Consider the following 9,635-nt stretch of genomic DNA (forward strand, 5'->3'; position numbering starts at 1 on the left):
AAAACTAGATCATGTTGGCACTTTCAACTAAATTGAACTTTTTCAGGTCAGGGCACTTGGCAAAATGCTAACTGAGAAAACAGAGGACTTTGTTTGAACCCTGTGAATGTTGTACAACACACAGAGAAGATATACACCTGCAGCAAATACTCAAGGCTGTCTAAATATGTAGGGGATTAAATCATAAGATGAGGCTTTATTGGACAATTTGAGTGTGCTAAATGGCTGTTAAAAATACACTTTCCACTACTTTATTTCTGCCATCTGTTTCAATTTACTGGAGTCAACTCTCACACTCAGTGGTGCGCATTGATTAATCGAGCATGTCCTACGTATTTATGGATAGTTTTAAATTGTTTTATTGTCTTCCCTGTTAAAGGACACCCAAACACTCTGCTTAGCCGCTAAATGTGGTGTGGGAGCTGAGAATAAAAAAGCATGTGAATTTCTGCACAGCTGTAGTCCTGTCAATACTTGCTTCTTCTCATCCAGGAGGTCATCACCCTTGCTTCTGCAGAAGGAAACTTTGAGTGAAATGCAGCAAACACAGAAATGGCACTGGTGACTAGAGCACAAAGATGGACACACTGGGTAAGGTGCATCTCTGCATAAGCCACATGCATCATTATCAGCAGTGTGGAGTAGTGGTTAGGGCTCTGGATTCCTGACCGGAGGGTCATGGGTTCAATCCCAGGTCGGGGACACTGCTGCTGTACCCTTGAACAAGGTACTTTACCTAGATTGCTCCATTAAAAACCCAACTGTATAAATGGGTAATTGTATGTAAAAATAATGTGATATCTTGTAACAATTATAAGTCACCCTGGATAAAACTGTCTGCTAAGAAAAAAATAATAATAATATCATTACAAGAAAATATGGAAGGTCAGCCAGGGAATAATATAACATCAACAACCATGCAACTAAAGGTCACTGGTGTCATCCTAAATCGGAAGGGAGCGGAACGCCACAAAAATATTGTTTTTCTTAAACAAGAACTTTTATACGAATTCACATTTTATTTGTGTACTGAACTTCTAGTAACACATGTAATAGGTAATGCATTTATCTAATTTTTACAAGGATTTCCACAAAGTGTTTTCTCCATCTTGTCAATGTGCTTTACTGTGCGTGTCTCAGTATCAGTGGCAGAACGATGTCTGAGCCCAGTTTTGGCGTAGCTGAGAGGATTCCACATGGAAGAGCTTTGTTTGTGTTGGTGTCCACAGTCGTAGTCGCTGCACTGCTGCTGTCGTCTTCGTCAGCATTGTTAGCCTTCTTAAAGAGGTAGTTCGTAATAGAAAAGTTCCTAATTCTCTTTTCATTGCATCAGAGGAATCACAGTTGTGCAGGAGATGTGAGTCATGTGACTTAGCTTGCCAGCTCGACTACACTACTGATAAATAATAGTACTGGAAACGGCGTTCCGGCTTGACTACACCACTGATACAGGTAATGATCTTAGAAATGTGTGGTACATTCATGTGTACATTATCACAAACAATATAATATATATGTTTTTAAGTTATTCTTCTTCCTCTGAAGCACCAAAATACTGTGCGTTTTTTTGTTTCAAATTGTAAAACACTTTGGAGACTTTAATATAAGCCCGGTGATGTAGATGCTTAAATAATTTGATTTTTCTTCCAAGAAAATGACTTGTGCAAGCATAATGAAACTACTGGCAAGTGTAATTGACAGAGATGTAATACTGGTATAAACATGGGGTCTGTTCATCAATACAGATCTCAATACTGATTATATTTAAATAATTAAGAGGGCCCTCACTTGTACTCTGGTAGCGATGTCAGTTTTCATAACCTTGGTACACAAACCGTCTTGTGTAATGTTTCTAAGTAGAAGTGATATTTAGATCAGCCATTGTTTAGATGAATCAAATATACATGAAAACCAAAGCTTAAAATCAGGTTGGTGCCTTGGTGTATTTTGTTCACTTTGCTTTAGTATGTCCACTGATGAATTATAATGCATTTGATATTTGCAGTTTACTCAGTTCACGTTTTAATACCACTGAAGTGAACATTGTTTGCCAGTATATAAGTAAACTTCTAGGATGAGACGTGTCTGAAATTAGAAAATGATGTCCGCTGAGTCCACTGCACAGCTTCAGTTTTATAGTTATTGCTAGTGCTGTCCTAGTCTCAGCCAGCCAGTGATATCAGAAACTCCATTAAAAAATGCAATTACACTACAGGTAGACCTGGTGATTTTTTTTTGTCTTTCATATAACATTGGACCCTTCTTTACTCAAGTAGAATGTTGTTGTTTTTTTTTTCCCCCACACCATTTGACGTAAATTCCCTAATACTTTAATCAGTATTGAAATTTCAATACAGCATCCAAAGAGCATTTATTTATTATTTGTTTATTTAGCAGACGCCTTTATCCAAAGGCGACTTACAGAGACTAGGGGGTGTAAACTATGCATTAGCTGCAGAGTCACTTACAACTACGTCTCACCCGAAAGACGGAGCACAAGGAGGTTAAGTGACTTGCTCAGGGTGACACAATGAGTCAGTGGCTGAGGTGGGATTTGAACCGGGGACCTCCTGGTTACAAGCCCGTGTCTTTGCCCACTGGACCACACAGCCTCCTTTAGCTTTAATAACCTCCCTGCTATATTTATCTAACTACTTTAATGAATGTATGGCTGAGTGTTTAATGAAAGAAAGGTGGCGAATACAGCACTAGAGTCTCGGACATTGATCTCCCTGGCTACTAATACAGCATGTGATGTTAGTAGGAAGGGAACGTGAGAGAATTTTAGGTAGGAAGTAGAGAAAAATGTGATAAGCTGCTTCAACAATATAGTATATTAGTCACCTTCACCATCCATACTGCATTGGACGTGGTTTGATCCCCATCTCACCACAGAGACAAAATGGCATTCCATGTCTGCTTGTTATAAGCTTGTTATTCACTTGTAGATGCATGTCCTGTTTTTTATTTTCAGTTTTGTCTCGAGGCAGATCATTTTAAATGTTTATTCATTTACCCTTTAACTTAAATGGTTTACAAAAATATATCCAGATATTCTGGTTGCTGTCTACAAAATGTATTTGGATGCTTCCTTGCCGTGCATTGGCTAAAGATATTCTTCTGGTGTCTTTCAATAAACTTCAAACTATTTAATGGTGTCACCTTGTATCGGTTCCTCTGAGCATGAGCCGTAGTGAGGGAATTTGGGCAATAATAAACACACGGTGGTGTAAACTATGGAAGCGAAGGTACTTCAGGTAATGTGCCCCAGTGAATCAAAGAAATGAAACATTGGATTATACAAGACATGAAAAATATAAAATGTTAATAAACATCTGCTCTGATTCTCATTTGCTCAGCAACATCAAACCACTTAGAACTCTCTCTTGTAATTAGAAATCATGTCATAATTTACCTCAGATGGGGAAATAAATAGAATAGATGAATCATAAGCAGAAATACATTGATTGTACACTGGGGGGCGGAGGGGGTTGGGTTCACAAAAAACACCTTTTCAGGGTTGCAATAAAGCACTCGGCAGTCTTAATAATGCATGGTTGTTTTATCAGCAGTCTGACAAACCGTGAAGCTGTAAAATTTACTATAATAAAAAAGCAAAATATAGATTGATATGGTATAAAGAAATTACAAGTCATTTATAATGGTAAATGACCGTGACATTTTGAAATCTACTGCACACATTTGTCGTCTTATTTTTTGCTGAAGTCCTTTCACTGCTCTGTAATTTCTAAATACAAACTGAGTCAATTTAATGTAAATTTGTCTGCTTGTCCAGGATGACCCATTAGGATGCATGCAGCCAATAATGTTTTAAAGCACTTCCTGAGGCAGATGACTCACAGGGTGTTTGATAATCAATTCTCATCGTTTCAGCTGCATAAGCTGTTTTTTGGACCTGCTATTTCTCAGAGCTGGGATTCAACACTAAAGCAGTAGCAGATGGAAAAGCTAGTTTGGATTTATTGTTGCAGTCCAGACTTATTGGTTTCCAAAATTGCTCTACAGGACAGAATTCGAGACGACTGTTTCATAAAAAATACCATTTCAGGTGATTTAAAAACGAATACAGCTGCAGGGGTTGAACAGAAAACTAAAACTGAAACACAACAGCACACACCAAATGGGCTGTGCATCAGATGACAGCTGTAATTTGTTACTGAATGGCATGCCTAACATGTATTCTAAAAAGAGTATGTAGAGGCTGCATATCCCTGTTGCAAGCCAATTTCATTCACCACAGTGTTTCCATGTGTAATACTGCAAACATTGCTGATGTTTCACAAGAAACATGCTTGACAGTTATTGCAGATTTCTGAAGGAATTAGACTCTGTAACCATGAGAAACAGTCACATGTCCCTCCAGAACAATGTAAACACCTTTCCCCAGGTGACTGTATGTTTCATTGACGGTGTTATGGCAGGTGTTTATAGTGTGCTGTTCAACCCCTATGTTTCCCCACTGTTGGTAGGTATACAAAGTATAAGATTAACTTTAGTATAATATTGTCAAATACATTACCCTAAAATGTATTCAGAACTAAACAATTTTCCTTGCACTTACAATATTGGGTATTAATATATTTGTAGTCTTTTTTTCTAATGATGATTTATTGATAAGCCTTTAGACATCTCAGTTGAATGATGTGGAAAAAGAAAGAAAAACAGACATTTATCTGTATACAATATTGATTGGTGTTAAGATGGTTTGCTACAGAACTAACAAACACAATATACATGCCTGTAAAACCTTTTCTTTTTAGATTAGGTGTCTAGTTTTGACGTCTGCTCATTATTATCATTATTTATTTCTTAGCAGACGCCCTTATCCAGGGCGACTTACAATCGTAAGCAAAAACATTTCAAGCGTTACAATACAAGTAATACAATAAGAGCAAGAAATACAATAACTTTTGTTCAAGTAAAGTACAAGTTTGACAAACCACAATTCAATAATACAGCAGGTAATAGTGATAGTTACATCAGGATATGATTAAATAGTGATAGTTACATCAGGATGTGATTAAATACAAAGTACTACAGGTTAAAAACTTGGCAGATTACAGTATTCTGAAGTACAGGATTAAATGCAGTAAAATAGGGGCTGATAAGAGCAAAATAAAGCACATTTACATGAAGGGTGATAGTGTCCCAGGATACAAACAGAGGAGTTCTACAGGTGCTGTTTGAAGAGGTGAGTCTTAAGGAGGCGCCGGAATGTGGCCAGGGACTGGGCAGTCCTGACCACCATGAGTCAATAACGAATTTAGTAAAGAATACAATAAAAACCATGAAATGTTATATTGGTTTATATTTTGGTATATGCATATGGGACATCCTAGATGGGGATTACATGTGCCTGTTGGCAAAGATTGTGCTATCACACTTTTGGGAAGATCATAGCAGTGTGGAGTAGTGGTTAGGGCTCTGGACTCTTAACCGGAGGGTCGTGGGTTCAATTCCGGGTGGGGACACTGCTGCTGTACCCTTGAGCAAGGTACTTCACCTGCTCCAGTAAAAAAAAAAAAAACAACAACTGTATAAATGGGTAATTTTATGTAAAAAATAATGCGATGCCTTGTAACAAGTAATAAATAATAATAATAATAATAATAATAATTTACTACTGTACTGATGTTTGTGACATCCAAATCTTGTGTGATCTGTTCACAAAAAACAAAACAACATGAATTTCCGAGACCGGAAGATGATTTTGACTTCCACAAAGTTTGCAATTCAGGTTCCCAAAAACAAAACAAACCTGCAGATCCCGAACTCCCCACATTGCCAGCACAAGTGCATTGGCGTTTACTCCCCCTCCTGTCTATAGAGTAAACCTGGCCCCACACGAAAACCATCTGCAGTCAATCTCAAGAAGAACCTTTGAGGCACAAATACAGAAGGCAAAATGTCATGGGCAGTGCTGTCCATCAGGGGTTCCCAAGACGCCTGCCAGACTTGTGAGCTTAGAGCGTCAAGAAGATGCAGTATTAGACAGATGAGACCAAGACGAAAGGAGACTATGTTCTAATAACATTGCTGGTGATTCAATTTAATAGCATTTAAACCCACAGTCATTTGCTGTACTTGTACCCGTACCTACAACACATTTAAGAGAAGAGAAATTGCCGACTTACCACATGACTGCTGTGTCTGTGTAGTTCCAGTGATTTGACTAGATTTAATTTGGTTTTATATGTAAATTCATTTTTATATTAGTAGTGCTTAGCATGCCAGTATTCTTGATATTTCTAGGTTTCATGCATACTGTACTCTCTGGAATTGTGTTGGCTGAACAGCTTAAACATTTCAGTAATATCCTGTAACAAAAAAAAGGGCTAAGCTAAATTTAAATAATGCTTCTTTCCGCATAGAGACATAGCTGTTGCAGTAAAAGAGGTAAATGTGTGTGTTTTTTTTTTTTTTTTTAATGTGCAGGTTTAAATATTTAGGCTTTGCAAGTACTTTGGCAACTGTTGACACTACAATAAGTTATCATTAAATGCTTATGCAAGAAACTGAAAACAGCAGCCTTAGAGCCCTCCCTTATATGTCATTTGCTCAGGATTTTGTTGGAATATATTTCCAATGTCACAGCTTTTTTTAAAAATTTTAAATGCATTACATAAATCATATAAATCAATTTAACTATTTATTTTATAAATTAACATGAGATTTGAAGTTAGCTATGCTTTGGTGGTGTGCTAATAAAATGCTACATATTGTAACAGAACTGCCTATCTTAACATTCCAAAACAAGCAATTTTGCAGTAAGCCATTGAATTGTCACATGCATGGAAATAGTACAGACTCAGAGCAAATGCACATGGTTATGAGTGAGGTGAGGAGCCTCTGCTACAGGAAAAACTGTACTGTACTCGGGTGCAGGAGGGAATCACTGTCTTTACTGGGTGTTAATTGGGGAATGGACATGTATTAGGTATAGCAGCCCAAACTGGGGTATTAAAGGGAACTTTAGTGCATTGTAAAAAACAATTACAATAGACTCAAAATAGAAATCTGGAAAAAAATCCATAGCTAGCTGTGACCAATTTTATAGGAGTCGGGCACATCCTGCAGCATGGCTGTTCACTGCAGAAATCATTTGGGGGCAGATGTTAAAGTAATGGAATTGTGCTCTCTCAGTTTTCATGCCACAGTTTGAATTATTCTCATGGTTAATATTTCCAACATTTGTTTCTAAAAGAAAATAAAATCCAAGTGATTTTTTTTTTTTTTTGTTTACTCCCTCCCTTAAATATACTTTAAATATTCTACTTTAAATGTCAGGCTTTGCCTGTCAGGCTGAGTAAATGGAAATGTAATGAGTCTGCCAGAGTAGAGGGACATGAGGGTTCAGTACATGTCCACTTCCATGGTGGTTTTTTTAAATATATATATATATATATATATATATATATATATATATATATATATATATATATATATAAACAAAACCTCAGAGCATATTTCACATTCTATTTATTTACTACTCTATCACGAATGTAAATAATTTAATAACCCAGCATACAAATAATATTGGTTCCTTCCTTATTAAATAAGTATAACAAATGACAAGATCTGAGATTATTGGAAGGATGGTAGTTGTCTGAGGAGGGAGGATACATTCACAATGAGGATCTCAATATGCCAAGGCTACAAGCCCCGTTAAAAGCATTTGTCTTCCATCAAGCTCATTAATAACACCACGATAAGAGAAAAGTAAATATGATTGAGGGCGCATTATAAAGCTGAGACGCTCTGCACTTTGCTGCAACTGGTTCTGCTATGCACATCATTCTGCTGACAGCTCAAACAAAAAGCAAATCCATCAAATTCAATTGTGTACATGCTGATGACGCAGTTTGCTATCCACTTTTTATTGCATGCATGTATGTGGAGTACAGCAATTTTTATGTTAGCTTTCCATTATGTTTTTAGTGTTTCAGCGTGGAGAGATATGAATACATTTCATGAAGTCAATATCTCACCTTTTTAAATACACTGTGTCTGATGCTCAGCAAAAACAGCTTAATTCCAAATCGATCATGATATGAAGGGACCAAACATCTGGAAAACAAACCCAGCTACTTTGTGACTGGAATGGTTTTAATGATCTGCTGAGCAAAACTGATTTTCGGAATTTGATTTCTTTGGAGATTGCGTTTAAAGATTCCTGACCGTAATGAACAGGGATTGTTTTTCTTCAATGGTAGCCAGTTAATATGACAAAAGATAATTGCCTGAAGGAATATCTTGTTTCTTTTAACAGTCCTGAAGTGTTAAAGCTTTGAAGCCACCATTACATACCCTTTTGTGCAGAGTGTACACTTGTTCTGGTATCTCCCAGTGTTCAAAACAACAGACTTGCATTTTCAAGGTACCAGTTAGAGAAATCATTAACACACTACTGGTTTCACATGGAATACTTTGGTTTCATTGGGCTCTGATTAGTGTAAACATGCCTGAGCATAATAACGTGTACCGTCGTAGGTCTGTATACAAGCTAATCAGTGAGTACACACTTCTTTTTTGTACTGTTGTTGTTACTAAGACAAACCTATATCATTGTACCTACAACTATGGCCAAAAGTTTTTAGAATTAACTCATTTTGCTTCATAAAGTCAAATGAAACTTTCTGCATAATGTTATGTTAACATATTGAATTACATCCCGCTTTGTAGTTCTCTATAGACAGTACTTAATGAAAAACGGACACAAAAAAAGCCCTGAAATGTGTCATTTTTAAATCTAACATGAAATACCATACTACCGTTATTTCTTTCGGTAGACTTTTGCCATATCATTTTGTAGAGAATAATCTTTGATTAACTGAACATACCTGAATATACTGTAGCTACCAAAAGCATCTCTGCAAACCACTTTTCTCATGCAGTAATCTGTATAAAAATGCGTACCCAGATAGTCTGATATCCCACCAAAATTGTATTTTAAAAAAGCTTGCAACAGATGTTTCAGCTATTGTGCCTTGACTGAGTAATACTATTCCAATATTAACTTTGACTACTCAGACTGTATCAGAGGACTGTAATGTAATATAATATTAGCCAGAGCTATAAACAAGTAATACATAACATGTAGATTTTGTTATTTGAGAAACAGGAAAGGTAGTTTCTGTTCATTGCTTTTAAGTCCTAGATAGTTTGGAATAATGCCAGATTTGAGCAGAACAGTTTTGTCCCACAAGACTGCAATTAGGTTTAGAGAGAGAGATGATGCTTGAAGGCCTAATGAAGGCTGTTTTTTTTTAAATCCTGTCTAAAATAAAAGTATACCTTTCGGTTAATAATGTGGCTACCTACTTTTTTCAGAAGTTACTTCCCTCGTGAATTTATTTTTTCAACCCCCACTTTACCTCCCCCATCCCATTTTGTTCAGACAGACTCATTTAAATAAATTCCCAGAATTTAAATGAATTATTGATTAAAGTAAAAAATGAAGTGACAACAAAATAAATAATTCCCAGCTGTATACATGTAGCATTATCTATTATGGGCTGTAGTTTACTTGCATACAATTAGAGCGTAATAGAAAAGCTCCTGAACACATATCCAATGCAAGGAATACCTCAAATGTTAAAAAAAAGCGCTTTATT

Source organism: Acipenser ruthenus, chromosome 21 (genome assembly GCF_902713425.1).
Source record: "Acipenser ruthenus chromosome 21, fAciRut3.2 maternal haplotype, whole genome shotgun sequence".
Lineage (NCBI taxonomy): Eukaryota > Metazoa > Chordata > Actinopteri > Acipenseriformes > Acipenseridae > Acipenser > Acipenser ruthenus.